At 44.2% G+C, this 16,726-nt stretch overlaps 1 non-coding gene across 1 annotated transcript; it reads left to right on the top strand.

Moving 5' to 3' along the window:
• The first annotated feature begins 6,442 nt into the window (after positions 1-6,442).
• On the top strand, positions 6,443-6,548 carry LOC112428279 (U6 spliceosomal RNA). The gene has a single exon (XR_003020283.2). It is a non-coding gene; the product is annotated as a U6 spliceosomal RNA (small nuclear RNA).
• Positions 6,549-16,726: the final 10,178 nt, after the last annotated feature.

The following is a 16,726-nucleotide window of genomic DNA, read 5'->3' as shown; positions in this document are numbered from 1 at the left end:
GCGAGAACTGCCACCTTTGATATCCGATCACATTCCTCACCCTCCATCCCTCTGCCCACCCCGGCCAGACATTTTCCCTCCAACTCCAGCCCCGTGATCACTGGAACTTAGGCCACTACCCTCCATAGAGGACTCTTGCTGGACTCCAGGTCTGCTAAAAGCACCCTGAGGCTGAAAAGAGGAGAAGTTGCTACTGGGAAACAGAAATGGACGTTTTGTCCACTCATTTGGACTTTGGAGACATTTAGACAACTGCTAAGTGTCTCCTCAGTCACTAGCCTAAAATTTGGTCCCTAGCCTCTATAAGAAAAACCTCTGAAAATAGGTGAATATGCTCCCAAATTCCTTTTTTGGGAAAACAAAAACAAAAAAACAAAAAAACCCTTGCATTCTTTTTCTGTGCCTTTGAGATGATTCCCTAACTTGTCTTCTGTAAAACCTGAAGACTGTCATCTGGAAATACAAACTTCAGGGAAATGACTGTCATTTTTTTTAAAGGAACTGTTTGGGAATTGGGCAAATAAAAATCTCAGTCTTTTCCACAAACGTTGGTGAAAAAGCTTTAGCCACATAAACAAGTAAATTTAACTTGTCCCGTCTTTGTCAGAAACACAATTCAGATAAAAATATAAATTGGAAACAAATCAATGAGTTTGTATTACTATGTTTTACTGACTTGTAACTAAATGTTAGAATGAAAGCTATATTTGTCTGTAAGTTTATGTATGTAGATTTGCATATTATGTATATTTAATACTTTCCCACCTCCAGATAGTATTACTAAATTAATTTATAAAATCCCTAAAGGAGCTCTATTCAAATTGCCTTAGAGATAAATAAGTGCTCAGATAAATCAGGCATTCCTAAAACTCTCAGACATATAGACTCTAGCCCCAATTTTTTTTTTTAATCACATGACTTAAGTCTTTGGTAAATAAAGCTAGTTTTTAAATTATTGGTAAAATAAAAACAGGAGTGTCTTCGGAATTGTAGGCACGAAATATAATACAGATACACATTTTTCCCTGAGTTTGCTGGCCACACAGGTTCGTGTTGTCTCTGATGTTTAAAAACATAAAACTAAAAACCCAACCTAGGAACAGAACACACAGTAAAAATAAATTGTTTGACACATATCATTCATGAAAATAAAAACATAGATAGATAAATAGATGATAGAGTGAGACAGAGAAAGAAAGAGAATAAATTATGTTTAACTTTTTAGTTCTTTGCCTCTGTGATATTTTTGATATTTACCTGATTTGTAAACGAAAATGAAATAAGATGATGGCTTTGTTTAAGGTCTCATAAAAAATGCTCATGAGCCATCCAAGAATAACTGTTAAAAACAAGTGAATTAAATAATGTACAAGTGACTTAAAAGTATATTCATGAATTTTCAATAATAATTATGTTTTATAAAACATGTCTACTTAAAAATAGTTTCAGAAAACTTTTTTGGTAACTTGCAACCTTAAAGCTATGCTAAATTAAATTAAGTAATAAATACTCGTTACATATCTGAGTCATTTCTTTTTCTTTTTTTTTTTTTTTTGAGACGGAGTCTCACTGTGTTGCCCAGGCTGGAGTACAGTGGTGCGATCTCGGCTCACTGCAACCTGTGCCTCCCGGGTTCAAGTGATTCTCCTGCCTCAGCCTCCAGAGTACCTGAGATTATAGGTGTGTACCACCACGCCCGGCTAATTTTTGTATTTTTAGTACACATGGGGTTTCACCATGTTGGTCAGGCTGGTCTCAAACTCCTGACCTCATGATCCACCCGCCTCAGCCTCCCAAAAGTGCTGGGAATATAGGCATGAGTCACCATGCCTGGCCATATCTGAGTCATTTCTAAGTAACTTAAAACATTGAAACATTAATTACTAAGTATACATTTAAGTTTATATACGTTGGCATTTTGGTTTTTACATGGTATAGAGAAGCAAAAATTTGGATCTGTTAATAGACATGAAAAATTGTACTATGGAGAAGCACATGATTTTTAGAAATTATGGCTTTAATCTATGGAATGTGATAAACTACAATTGCTGAAGATTAAAATTCTAATTAATATATGTAATTAAAACTACTAGAAATAATAAGGGAAATAATCCTGTATGCAAAATATACAAGGAAAGTAAGATTTTTTTGGTAAGGAAAATTATAAGGCATGAAGCTGTATTTTCTGTTAATGGAAAAAGGAATAGTTAATTCTGCACTAAACTGTAATGAGCAGTTGTTCCAGAATAAGAAAAAGAAAAATGTAGAAAGATAAATAAAGATCAAGTTTTAAAAATATTTTAAAAGGGTTGTGGAAAAAGAATCTTGGTTGCGGGTGCGGGGGGAATGTTATGGGGGCAAAGCTGGCTAAAATGAGATTAATTTTATTTATAAGGTTTCCTTAAAATTAGCTTTCGTATTACTAATACGATGATGCAAAACTAGAATTTCATCCTCTTTGTCAAAATGGCAAAGTTTTTTGCAGTATTCGTCTGAGAATGTGAAGATTTTTCTTTATCTTTTAAGTAATTGTACTAGGACACAAAGATTTTGTTTTTTACAAAAATAATTTCTTGTGCTTCCTGTTGTTTTCCATCAGGTCTTTGATTACTTAAGAAAAGCAAGACCAGGTGTGGTGGCTCATGCCTGTAATCTCAGCACTTCAGGAGGCGAAGGTGGGCGGATTGCTTGAGGTCAGGAGTTCAAGACCAGCCTGGGCAACATGGCAAAACCCCATCTCTACAAAACATAGAAAAATTAGCCAAGTGTGGTGGTATGTGCCTGTAGTCCCAGCTACTCATGAGATTGAGATGGGAGGATCAGCTGATCCCAAGGAAGTCGAAGCTGTAGTGAGCCATAATCATGCCAGTGTGCTCCAGCCTGGGTGATGAAATGAGATCCTGTCTCAAAAAAAAAAAAAAAAAAAAAAAAGAAGAAGAAAGAAAAATGAGTCTTTTCAATAGAGCTCATTTATTTTTACAATTATGTAACCTTCTGTATTTGTCTTTACAATTTTTTGTCATTTTGGTATTGTTTTATAGTGATCTGTGACTCTCTTTAAACAAATATCCTAAACCTTTCAACATTTTTAACAACTTCCCCAAATCAAATTGTAAATTTGATGTTTTTGACCTCAAACTAATTTTGGAACATTTCAGAGGGCCTCTGGAAAGTTCCATAGGATTTGTCTCTCACCTTGTAAAAGAGAGCTATTAAATTAATTAGGCTTATAGGATATGTTCAATTATATGGGAAACATCATCAAATAATAGGTGATGCTAAACATTTATGCTATGTTTGTGGGTATGATATTGATACAAGTGTTCCAGAAATTATATGTAATTCCTAGATATCTGGTATGCCCTAGTATAATACTATCAGTCATAATTTTAGTTATTGTATTAAAATACAATATACCACAGAAATAACCAAATTTCCTTGATAATTGCATCATTATTGTAGTGAACTCTCCATCAAATCTTTAACCATGGCCATTGAATGTCTTTTTTCATCCACAGGCAGTTATTGTTTTACTTTGATTCTTCTCTGAAAGCATTTGTAATCAGCTACAATCCAAAATTTCTTCTTCAAGGAGATTCACGAAAAAGACTACTCTGGAATAAAGGTTTCTGATAACTTGAAGATCACACCATTGGATAGGGTATGAATTTCTAGAACTCTGATGAAGAAACTGGTGGGTTCATGAAACTGCTAACCAAGATCAAGAAGAATATTAATTACATGAGACTAAATGAAATGAAGGGGATATTTTTTATGACTTTTATTTGAAACATTTCTTCTTTAAATATTTTGTTTTCCAGATTTAAGGAAACCTTTTTTTCTTTTAAGCTACCTATCGCTTACAGCAATTTAGTATATTTTTGTTAAAAAAATTAAAACATTTGGTTTTTTCTTCCTCCGTGACCTCCAGAATTTAGAAACTATTTATGAGTACTCTTCTTTTTATGACAATTATAGTTATTTGCATAAGTTCAATAAGAATATATTCTCCTTGAAACAGGACAAAATTGGAAACACTGATTATATGACCAAGGGCTTTAACTGGAATGTCATATTTTCAGACATGACCAGACAGTTTTAAGGAACTAAAACCAATAAAGTTTATTTACTTTATTGGAACCAGTAAAGCCCCCACTGGAAAAACTGGCTTGGCTTAAAAGAGTTTCTAACCTTACAAGTGAGTAAGTAATGTCACTTTCTGGCAGGCCCAGGAACTGTAGAATATTTTGGGGATCCTGGGAAGAAAGGAATTCACCCAAATCTGTAGGTATTGCAGGCGAAGTCTGATGGCAAGTTATTGGCCTGGCTTCTGGCCTCAAGAGGCTTTTAAAAGTCTAACCTGAGGTTCCTTATCAAAAGTTCCAGCAAAGCAAATTTTAAAAGAGCCTATACAGTCAATCACTATTCTTATGGCACTTGCATAAATAATCATCACTTTTGCAAACATTATTTTGCAAACAAATTAGTCTTACTTTGATAATCTTTGGAAGAAATGGAAATGCCTCTAGAAAGAAAAATTGTGTTTCAGAAGAAAACGGTATGCACTCGTTGTTAGATCCTAGCTCATTGTTTTTGAGGTTTTTGTTATTTACCTGCAATCTGGACGGGATCCTGAATTATTCTAGTTTCCAGCAATGTCTGGCTACAGGTCTCCGAACTAATATTTTTCTCCCACCCTTCTGGCTTGGAATCACTGAAATGAGAACTGCTCTCTTCCTGAAGCCCTGCAAATGAAAGCTGGATGACTTGACACAAGCCGCAGAGAAAGCGCAGCAACTTATGTACGCAAGGTCCTCACGTCTGCCGCTATATGGACTACTCAGAAACTGCCCTGGAACAGCTGACGCAAACTGTAAAGCGGGAAAACCTGTCAAATTGCCACTGCCTGCTCCCACTCCAGCTGAGGATGCTTTCAGCCCAAACCCAGAAATCTTCTCACCTGGCTGCTTTCTGAGCTCAAAAGCTGAGTTGATAGTTGATTCTAATGATTAACTTTTGTTTTTCTTTTGTTTTCATAGAAATGCCTCTTGTTAAACACTCGCACCACTAGTGGCCTAACTTTGGCGGAAGCCCACCTGGAACACTGCTGCCTGAAATGAGACGCAGCTGTTGACTGTTTAATTAGACTGACTGATTCTCGGGACTGAGAGACAGGTTCAGTGGTACAGGAGACAATCCACCAACCCAGCTTCTAGATTGTTAAACTTGTCATGGAGGGGAAATACAAATCTAGTATTTGATTTGCTCCGATATGCACTTTTAAAGCTCTGAAAAGATGCACGAGAAACTAAGAATAAAATGTACCTAGGGAGGTGTGGGAACTGGGCAGATGGAGGCCAAGGGTGAAAGTGATATCAGTCACATATCCTTTATTAGAAGTTCTAATTTTCTGTAAACAGGTCTCAGAAACTCCCAGCTGCTTATGGGAAAGCAGAAATGTCTCATTCCGAAGGTTGTATAATGGCCTCGTGACCTTCTTGGAATAACTCTTCTGGCTGGGTTTACCTTGACCCATCACTGACCAGTGACTTGTGTTCTGTCTTATCTTGCTTGGAACTCAGCACGAGTCCTTCGGCAACTCAGTAGAGAATTTTCTTTTAAGAGCAGTGGACTTGAGGGCTGTGAGCTAGCATGGCTGGGAGCCTTCTCTCTGGGAGTAAATCCGTCTTCCCCTCGGCTCCCATCGTCTTAAAGGACACTCCTCAGTGACCCCGCACTATCAAGTCCCCAGACCCGCCTGCCAAGCTCCTCTTTGTCTAATAGGAAGAATCTAGGGCGCCCTCTCCCAAGCCTTAGCTGAACGGCAGACTCTCGTGACACTGTCAGGGAGAAGTGAGGGGAAGGCATGGTGGGGAGGGATTCTTGGGGAGCAGAGCAGGCTTCCTCTTCACCCCACAGTACCTGCTCTGTGTCTCTCCTCCCATGTTACCTGTCCAGCGGGGTTAACTCAATCTCCGAGTCCATTCTCTCCCTGCCCACTGTCCAGGCTGGCCCTCCAGCCCTGCCACCCATCCCTATGGCCAAGCCTCCCGCTTAGCACCTGCAGAGACAGCACTGTCAGTTCCATTCAAATCCAACACGCCTGGGTTTGAATTCTCGCTCTACTGCCCACTAGCTGACCCTGGGGGAGCCAGGTAACCCACCTGCATCCTGGTGTCCTCAAACATAAAATAGGAACAAGCATGCCCGCCTCACAGCACAGGTGCAAAGCTTAAAGTCAACGGTGTGCCTGTGCTGCCTCCCGCAAGATTTATAGATGCTTCTGCATGCTGGCAAGGTTCTGCTGCTTGAGCTAGTTAGGGGCCACACAGCACTTTGCTTTACAACTATTTGTGAAACTGTCCGTTTTTGTTTATGCGCTTTCTATATGTATGTTTCATTATACCATTTCTTTAAAAAAACACATAAAAAAGCAAACCTGGTGCTCGCTTTGGCAGCACATATACTAAAATTGGCACCATACAGAGAAGACTAGCATGACCCTGCACAAGGAGAACATGTACATTCGTGAAGCGTTTCATTTTTTTTTTTTTTTTGAAAAAGCAAACCTGTAGAAGAAAATGTTAGGTGCTGAAAGACATTTAGTTATTCAGGCTGGGCACAGTGGCTCATGCTTGTAATCCCAGTACTTTAAGAGGCCAAGGCAGGTGGATCACCTGAGGTCAGGAGTTCGAGACCAGCCTGGCCAACATGACAAAATTGCATCTCTACTAAAAATACAAAAATTAGCCAGGTGCAGTGGCACATGCCTGTAATTTCAGCTGCTTGGGAAGCTGAGGTAGGATAATTGCTTGAACCTGGGAGGTGGAGGTTGCAATGAGCCAAGATCATACCACTGCACTCCAGCCTGGGCGACAGAGTGAAACTCTGTCTCAAACAAACAACAACAACAACAAAAACCCACATTTAGTTATTCAGGGGAAATTATTATTATTCAGGATAGCGTTCCCTACCTTAACACCATCTCAGTTCTCTCGTTTCTGAAGAATCTCTCTGATTCTCTGTTATTTCAAATAACTGTCCTTTCCCAGCCAAGCTCCTAAGATGGCTATTCTAAAACCACCACCTCCCATTTCACTCCCCTTTCCTTTCTGTGAGCTGTGGACGTCAGGCTGTGCCTCAGCTGAGAATGCACCAATGGCTTCCAGCAGCGAGCCCATCTCCCTTATGCTTCTGAGACCCGGACCATTGCTCCCTGCCATCCTTCTCCCACTGCAGAGAGCTCTGCCTTCCAGAGACTGAGCTCTGCATCAGTCTCATCCCAGTGCACAAGAGTGCCCTGGGTACAATTCCAGTGTCAGGTACTGTAAATGACAGGGGATGGTATCACCTGGCCTTGCATCGGAGCTACCTGGAGTTTCTAAAAACACTCATTCCTCAGCCTCACTCCAGAGGACTTACCAGGAAGGAATTTCCAGAAGAAGGATTCTCACCCCCAGCACCTCCGATGGGCCAAGCACTACCCATGCTTTGGACACTTTTGTCCTCCCCCGATTCTAATGAGTGGGTGCTGTGATTGTCCTCATTTTGCAGAGGAGGAAACTGAGGCTCAGAGAAGCTGAGAAACATGGAGTGGGTCCTATGGGTGGGAGTGGTGGGTCAGAATTTGAAACCAGGACCGTGCGGCTCTTCTGCCCATACTTCCGCAGCGCTTTGCTAACCTCGTATCTAGAGCAGCAGCGTTTCTCACACTTGTCTGCACACATGCATTGCCCGGGGGATCCCATTCTTTCTGGCCCAGCAGGTCTGGGCGGGGCCTGGGAGGCTGCTTTTCTAGAAAGCTCCTGGGTGCTGTGCTGCAATGCTGATGCAAGAGAGGAGACAGAATGGGAATAAATGTGACCCACCCCATCACCACGCTTTCCCTGCTTTAGGGTAGGTCCGCTAAGGTTGAGGAAATAGATGGGCCTCTCACCATCATCCTCGCCAGAGCCAGTTGCAGCCTGAAGGCCCCTCACCCAGAGGGGCTGCCTCCTTCCTGCCAGTACAGATCAGACACAAGGCTCAGCTTCTGCCCAGACTGCACGAGAGCTTAAGGCTGTGAAAACGGCACCAAAGGTGGGAGGAGATGGCAGGGAGCAGTGTCATCTCAGGGTCAGGGCATCGGGCATCTGACTGGTCTCAGCTCTGCAGCCTTCCCAGAAGTGCACGCTCTGGACATATGGTCCCCCGGGAGGTGGAGTCAAGTCCCTGCTCCAGAAGTTTCCCTACCTGGGGGCAGCCTCCAGGCCCCTCTGCCTTTGTCCAGCCTCTGGCTCTCTGGGAAATAAAATGTTCATCACATTGCAGGTTCCTCAGAGAAAAAAATACTGGCAGCCCTTTGCAAAGGTTTCTATGTTGTTCTTTTTCTTTTCAAATGTAAATTTTGTCCTTATAGGCCTGAGAAAGAGATGAAGCACCATATACATGGTCACTTCCAGGCCTTTTCCAACCAAGAGTCGTTCTCCTGAGGATGTGGAGGGGGTTCTTCTTTGAAGCTCCTTTGGGGCGCGGCTTCCAAGCTAAGCCTGCTGTCAGTGTCTCCACCCATTTCACCATGTGGTACACACAGCACATGACACTCTGTGTGCCACATGCTGGGATGCAGAAGGCCGCTGCACCTGAGGCCGTGAGCGCACCTGGGGTCCCCCGGGGCCGAGGACCTCAGTACCTCACACACTCATGCTGTGTTGACAGCACTGCAGTCGAGAAGTTCTGAGTGGAGACTCTCACCCCCTCTCCAGGACACGCATTTCCCACAAATTCTGCCAGAAGGACAGAGGGCATCAGTCGAAGCCATCAGAATAGGCTGGTGAGACGGAGAAGGCAAGTGTCACTGAGGGGAGCCCAGCAACATTAGGGCTTCGAGGTGACCTGGAGATGGGGCTGAATTCTGAGCCGAGTCCTCAGAGCACAAGCCCAGCTGTGTCTCCGAGAGGGTGCCCTGCCTTCATCTCTCTCTCTCCATCCCCCTCCCACCCATCCCTGCTTCTCTCTCGGCCAGAATTGTTCCTCACATGGACCCCTTCCTCGTTCCCTGACCTGAGTTCCAGGAGGATGTTGCCTGTACGGGTACAGCGTGCCGTGAGCTGCAGCAATACAGCAACGGGCGGAAGTGCCTGCCTCTGAGGCCCTTACAGCCCTTGCTTCAAACTCGGCCCCACTTGAACCAGGGCCTGTGAATGCCAGGGGTGAACACCTGCTCGCTTGTTCTGCTCACAGGCAGTTTATAGGCAGGGTTGCCAGGCAAAGCAGCAGACCACCTGGGGTCCAGGTTGCTTTCTGACCAGAGCTGGGGACCTGCTTGTCCCTACGCCCTGGGATACTGCCTGCCGGGGGTCCAGGTTGCTGTCTGACCAGAGCTGAGGACCTGCTTGTCCCTGCTCCCTGGGATACTGCCTGCCGGGAGCTGAGTCACGTCCATCGTACCTGCCCTCATCCAGTCTGAACAGGTGCCACCCATGCTGACCTTTTCCAAGAATAATCAGCGTGGCCTCCCTCTCTCTCTCTTCTGAAACTGGTTTTACATAGAATGAGAAGTGGGGCCATCTTCAGGTCTCTGTATTTCCTGGGCGTGATTTTGCTGTCAATCACTCCCAGGATAACTTGCCCGTCTGGCCTGATGGGCTTTCCAGAATGCATTCCGCCGCTTCGAGTCCTGCGGCTCACCTTTCCAGTCATACCCAGATACAGAAGTGACTTCTTTCTCCTGATGTTGTGTGGCAGGAAACCTTGCAGCTCTCCCTAACGTGACATTTCCCTTTAAGCTCTGCTCACACAGGACTGAAGACCTCTGTGGTGTTGGCACCACATAGAATTCCTGAACCTGCGATGCTCAGCTGGTCTCTGTCTCTTCCCCAGCAGTCCAGCCCACCCCGTCACAGCCCAAGGATGTTTGCCAGACACAGGTCCAAAGCCCCCTCCCCAGGTGCTGAGTCTGCATTCCTGCCCATGCCTATGGTTCTAGAGGCACAGGGGCCCTGCAACGCTGCCTACCAGTGATGAATAAGAAATGTCTGGGGGACTTAGACATCAGACTGAAGAAGAGTGAGGAACATTGAGGGACGGTGGATGTCGGCCACAGATCTCAGGGAGCCCGAGGCAGGAGAGAGGTTCTGCCCTTGGATCCACTGCCCTCAATAACCACTGCAGGGCCTTGAGAGGAGAGCAGATAAGGAGAACAAGCCAAAGGGGCCCGTCCCAGTGAAGGCCACACACCTGCCTGTCCAGTGATAACGTGGCATTCGACCCCCTTCCTGAGAATGGCTGCCAGCTTCTCAGGCCCGCGGCCGTGTTGACTCTGGAAAGAAGGAGGATGTTATCAGCTCACAAGGTCTGAGCCTCAAGACCTAGACAGAGCAGCCAGCCGATAAGCTAAGTGGGGCCTGGAACTGCTCCAGCCCAGGTGCACAATGGACCCTGTTTTCCTCTGGCAGGAGCACTGCTGGCTTGTCAAGGACTGCCCGGGTCTCAGGCCGGTTGCCCTGGGCAGGGGTTGGGAGCAAGACGGCAAGCTTGTAGCCTCACACCAGAGCTGTTGGCTTTTTCTTTCACATGTACGGGTGGACATCCTCTAACATCATGGTTCTTTATCTTTTGGGGTAGAAGCGGACCCTTTGAGAATCTGATAAAAAGCCAGCACCCTCTCCTCCATAAAAAATGTAACATCTAGTGTGCAGTTGAGTGTTTGAATTTTAAAAGGCAGGAGGCCTTTGATTCCCTGGAGGATGGGGAGTGGGAATTGGGAGAAGTAGTACCTGAAGTTCAACATTGAGGAGGAGAGAGAGGCGGGGTGCATGATCTCTCGAAGAGTGCCCGGGGAATGAAGAAAGGACACCATGTCCCCGAACAATAGAGTCTGGGTAACAAACTTACATTAGGCATTAGGAGGTATTAGGAGAGCATTTTCAGGTGGTCCTGGCTTGATCACCCAGCTGGGGAAGATCACAGCGGGGGTCCAATAAGACTATACACAAGAAGCTTTGGGAGTAACATGGAAGTATCTTCTTACCTCTTTTCTCTGTGGGTTTTAGTAAATAATTTTAAAGCACCATGATGGAATCTGTGCATGGCCGTCAGGATGCTGGACAACTTTCAAAGTCGGCTATTGTGACAGACACTAAGGTGGCCCCGTGACCCCTGCCTGCTGCTCCTTTCTATGGGGGATCCCTTCCCATTGGGACATCCCATCACCTTCACCCTGTTCCGGTGGTTAGAGGCAGAACTAACAGAAGATGATGGGATGTTCGCTCCTTGACTAGGTTCCATATGGAAGACTCCATCTTGCTAGCAGACACCTCTCCTTCTGGCTCGACAGAATAAATGCCAAGTGGAAAAGGACCTCGTTGGGAGAAATTTCCAGAAGCCTGTAGGAACTGGAAGTGGCTTCCAAGAGGGAAACCACCAGTCAAGAGCCCACAAGAAGCCAGGTCCCTTAGTTATAAAACTACAAGCAAATGAACTCGGCCAGCAACATGTGTGAGTTTAGAAGCAGATTCTGCTTCAATAGAGCTTTCAGATGAGAACCCAGTCCTAGATAATGCCAGGATTGCAGACTTGTGAGCCCCTAACCAGAAGACCTAGCTAGGCTGTGTCTAGACCCCTGACCACAGAAACTACAAGATAATGTGTCTTGTTTCAAGCCAATAAGTTTGTTATACAGCAATCGATAACTATTACAACCATAGACCAAGAAAGTAGCTAAATGGCTTTCTGTTCTCATGTTGCAGTGATGAGAAGTATCCATACTAGTAGACAGTGATTTATCCAGGTTCTGGAACATGGTTAAATATCCAAACACAATGTACAAACACACAAATCACTGTGTTTGCTTTGAGTTTGGCATTTATAAAGTCCTGGACAGTATGCTGGAAGAGGAATTCCTTTTGTCCTGTGAATTTGTTCTGTAACTAAATGTAATACCTAGAACTGTGACTGTGAGTCATTATCCCTTGAGTTCAAAGAACTCAAATTTGCTTCCTCCTCAAAAGACTCCAAGACAGAGACAAGGGAGGTGGTAGGTGTAGTCACTACTGATGGTTGCACAAGCAGAGCTGGCAAATCCTGTCCAAGAGATTTAAAGACCTCTGAGTTGTCATCACCCAGGCTGCCTAACACACTCATTTGGAGAACTTTCATATAACTTCAGATTAGTTATGCTAACCTGATTTCTGATGACCAAATCACATGCTGATTTTGCAGGCTTCCACTTATTTTAGGTATGTTTCTTTTTTGTTTGTTTGTTTGAGATAGAGTCTCACTCTGTCTCCCAGGCTGGAGTACAGTGGTGTGATCTCGGCTCACTGCAACCTCTGCCTCCCGGGTTCAAGTGATTCTCCTGCCTCAGCCCCCTGAGTAGCTGGGACTACAGGCACACACCACCACACCTGGATAATTTGTATATTTTTGGTAGAGGCAGGGTTTTACCATGTTGGCCAGGCTGGTCTCAAACCCCTGGCCTCAAGTGATCCACCCACCTCAGCTCCCAAAGCGCTGGGATTACAGGCGTGAGACACCGTGCCCAGCCAGGTGTGTTTCTTATTACTCATGGCATAATACTAACATTTCTGTAACATCTGATGATATATGTTTACTCTTCTATTTAACTGCCATTTGTTGGGTCCCAACTGTGATGCCAGGGACCATGAGAGTTTAAAGATGATAAAAAGAATCTTAGGGAGGTTACGTGGCCTGCTCAGTCACTTAGATCGCAAGCAGTGGATCCGAGGTTGTACCCAGTCTTCTGACCGCAGATCCCTTTTGGCCACCGTGTGATGGTACAGGAATATCCCAACCCCTTTGCTTTAAGGCTACTCTTGATCTTTCAAAGAACATTCCATCTTGCTCCTGTTCAATTTAACATACAATCATTGAACACCTACCATCACAATCTCAGAGACAAGTGCTGGGCTGGATGGATCACTCAAAGAGCCTCTTAAATCTCAGTACCAAGGCTTTCAAGAGGCTCCAAAGATGGCAGATGGGGGCTTGTGTCCCTACATGTACCCTGTCTGCCCTACAGAGTTACATGTGGGGATGGGAGACTCCATCCTTGAAAGCCCTTGAGCCCTGATGATCTGCTGTTTTCCATGACAAGTTCCTGAAAGCAAGGACCACATCACTGACTTGGTTTGTATGACGACCATCCAAGGAGAACCAGGACTTGGTGCATCATGGGACATAATTCCTGGGCCCAAAGTCAGGCAAACATCCCTCCACCATGCCTACCCCAGCTATGCCCAGCCTGCCCCTCCCAGAACTCAGACTACCAGGGAGCTTTGTCTATAACAGAGCATCAGGGAATCTGAAGGGTTGCTTGGCATGAAGCTCTCAAGGCCACTTTCTCCTCTGCTTCCCAAGCTTTCCTCCCTTTCTTCCCCATGCTCCTGAGATGCCTTTCCACCATCTCCTGAGGCTCCTGTCCTCCTTCTGGCTCCCAGGCCCCCATGCCCATCCTTTTGCCTCCTGGTACTGACCTGGACAAAGTCGCTAAACCCCACACAGCGGCTGTCCCCTTTTTCTTTCTGCCATGAGCATGTTGCTGGCAAGGAGAAATTTCTCTTTCATTCTGCTCTTCTTAGGCCTGAATCCCTCTCCCCTCCTAGATGGCTCATTGAGAGCCTGTTGTCTAAGTCCTGGATTCTGGGGACAAATCTGCAGGACTCCACTTGAGTACTCTCTATTTTTCCTGAATGTTCTCTTCCCTTTCCAGGGTTCCCTTCTCCCAGCCCTTCATCACCTGCTCCACCTCCTGCCTCCATGCTGTCCCCAGTCCAGACACCCTAGACTGAGAAACTGGTACTCCCAGACCCTTATTTACCTACACATCAGATCCCTCAGTAGTGCCTACAGCCCAGGCTCTACACTGCGCTGGCTCCTGTGGGAGGTGGAAGTGGGTTTCTCCAGCTTCTCTAGGTATCCTGATATCTTGATTCCCTCACCGTTAAGTACAAGTCAGCTATTCCCAAGCATTGGCGGTAGATAGGGTATCAGCACCTTGTCAAGAATAAAAGCCCTTGGTGAGCTAATAACCGAACTGACTCATTTCCCTAGGCAGGTAGCTTCATGGATGAGAGCCCAGAAACCTGTCGCCAAGATTGGTTAGGCAGGAAAAAATGCATCCAGTCTCTGCAGCATCTGTCCTGGGAAGGGCCAGCCCTCTTGAGCTCTGAGTGTGTTTTTTTCACATTGGCTCTATCAGGTTCCTTGAGAGGCAAAAGTGAAAGGCAACTCTTGGGTTCTGGCTTCCTTGGGGAGGCTGGGGCGCCAGTCCATCCCTCCAGACTTCAAATGGACCCACACTGACGTGCATCTACTCTGTTTCACTGACACTGTCTCATCTCTGTCTCACAACAATCCTCTAAAACCAATACGACCCTACGTAATTTTCATAGAATATGAAATGTTTGTTTTCCTGACATCTGGTTCAGTAATGAAAATGTGTTTTGAATGGAGGTGTGCAAACAGGGCTGTCAGGAGAGCATCCAGTCCAATGGGCGGCAGGTGTGCGAACAATGACAACGGTCTTCTTGGGAAGAAAGGCCCATATGGACCTAGGGCCTCTGAGCAGGGGCAGCAAGATGGGATTTGCTATGTAAGAGATATACTTGGACAAGTTCCCATGAGAAACACGGGGAGCGCCTCCTTTGTGAACTGAAGTCTCTCCCAAAACGTTTGATAATTACTGCTTTAGCAAAAGAAATGCTTTTTCCTTGAAAAACAAAAGCTTGGTTGTGTGAAAATGCAAACAAAAGTTGTGTTTCTCTCTCACTATTGCTCGTTGCATAGCTCCAACTACCATGTTAATTTTTTTAACTCATAGAAATGTATCTTAACCATATTAATTTTCATTACTAGCCCAAATGTCTTCTACTTCACAGAGAAAAATGGTAGTTAGAGAAGTGAGAACTGTTTATCTTAGACAAAGATTTTAGTAGAATAGCAAAGTTTGTAATCAACCTTCTATAGCCACACACATTCCCTTTACACCGTCTGAAAGTGCCAAAATGAGTAGTCATGCATCTGACCCCAAGAAACAGCCTCTCTAAAGCACGCAAATAAAAAGCAATTGCATATAAACCTAAAATTATGTTGAGTAATCAATGTTTTGTAATTTGATAGTATTTAGAGGTCATCTAAGTATACAGTGATTATCCATTAATTAACTCAATTTAATATCAGCCCCAAATTTTAAGTCATCTAAACACCTAGAAAATTATCTTCCAGTTACAAAATATAATTACTGTTGAAAGAAAAAGTTTGTCACCATAACAAATGGATTTAGTTGAGCAAAATTTCCTTGTTTAATGATCCTTAACATTATGTAACGTTAGTAATTTGATGAGTAAGCCTGTACGAGTTTAGGGAAGACAAACCAAATAAAATGTATGCTTGTATTATATACATCGATAATAAGTGAAGTAACATGGCTATTTTTTGAATCAAAATTATTGTTATTATTAATATTTTGAGACACAGTCTTGCTCTGTTACACAGGCTGGAGTGCAGTAGCACAATCTCAGCTCACTGCAACCTCTGCCTCCCGTGTTTAAGTGATTCTCCTGCCTCAGCCTCCTGAGTAACTGGGATTACAGGTGTGCACCACCACGCCCGGCTAATTCTTGTATTTGTAATAGATACGGGGTTTCACCATGTTGGCTTGGCTGGTCTCGAACTCCTGATCTTGGGTGATCCACCCTCCTCAGCCTCCCAAAGTGCTGGGATGACAGGCATGCGCATGACATGAATATGGTTCTATATCTGCTGGGTCTAATGGGTATCCACAGAGAACCAAAAGTCAACCTGAAGTTCTGTCTCACACCATACTCACATCAATTCCAGGTAGACTGCAAGTCTAAATCTGAAAAGTGAAACAACAAAGCATTTAATAGACAAAAGAAATCATCTGCATGATTGAGGACAAATGAAGATTTCTCAAACAAGCCGCAGCAAGCCCTAACCACAAAGAGAAAGTGATAAATTAGCCTTCATTAAACTTAAGAATTTCTGCTAATCAAAAGATTTCACTGAGAGTAAAAAGTCAATCTGCAGAGTAAGAGAAGACATTTGTAATACATATATCTAACAACGATCTTACATTTAGAATATCTAAATAGTTCCTAAAAATGATAACAAAAACACAGATAACTCAATAAAAAAGTAAGCAATGCCTGTAATCCCAGCACTTTGGGAGGCTGAGGCGGGCAGATCACTTGAGGTTAGGAGTTCCAGACCAGCCTGCCATGGTGAAACACCGTCTTTACTAAAAATACAAAAAAAGTTAGTCAAGCATGGTGGCACGTGTCTGTAATCCCAGCTACTCAGGATGCTGAGGCAGGAGGATCACTTGACCCCGGGAGGTAGAGGTTGCAGTGAGCCAAGATCACGCCACCGTACTCCAGCCTGGGTGACAGATCAAGACTCTGTCTTAAAAAAAAAGTAGGCAAATCCTTGAATAGACATTTTACTGAAAAAAGCATATCCCCAAATCAAAACCACGATGAGATAATGTCTCACACCAGTCAGAATGACAATCATTAAAAAGTCAAAAAATAACAGGTGCTGACGAGGTTGTAGAGAAAAAGAAACGCTTATGCACTGTTGGTGGGAGTATAAATTAGTTCCACCATTGTGAAAGACAGTGTAGTGATTCCTTAAATATCTAAAGACAGAACTACCATTAAATCCAGCAATCCCATTACTGGGTATATAACCAAAGGAATATAAA

Source organism: Macaca nemestrina, chromosome 8 (genome assembly GCF_043159975.1).
Source record: "Macaca nemestrina isolate mMacNem1 chromosome 8, mMacNem.hap1, whole genome shotgun sequence".
In the NCBI taxonomy this organism is placed as follows: Eukaryota; Metazoa; Chordata; class Mammalia; order Primates; family Cercopithecidae; genus Macaca; species Macaca nemestrina.
The sequence above is the reverse complement of the archived record's forward strand: the minus strand, read 5'-3'. Positions and strand labels throughout refer to the sequence as shown.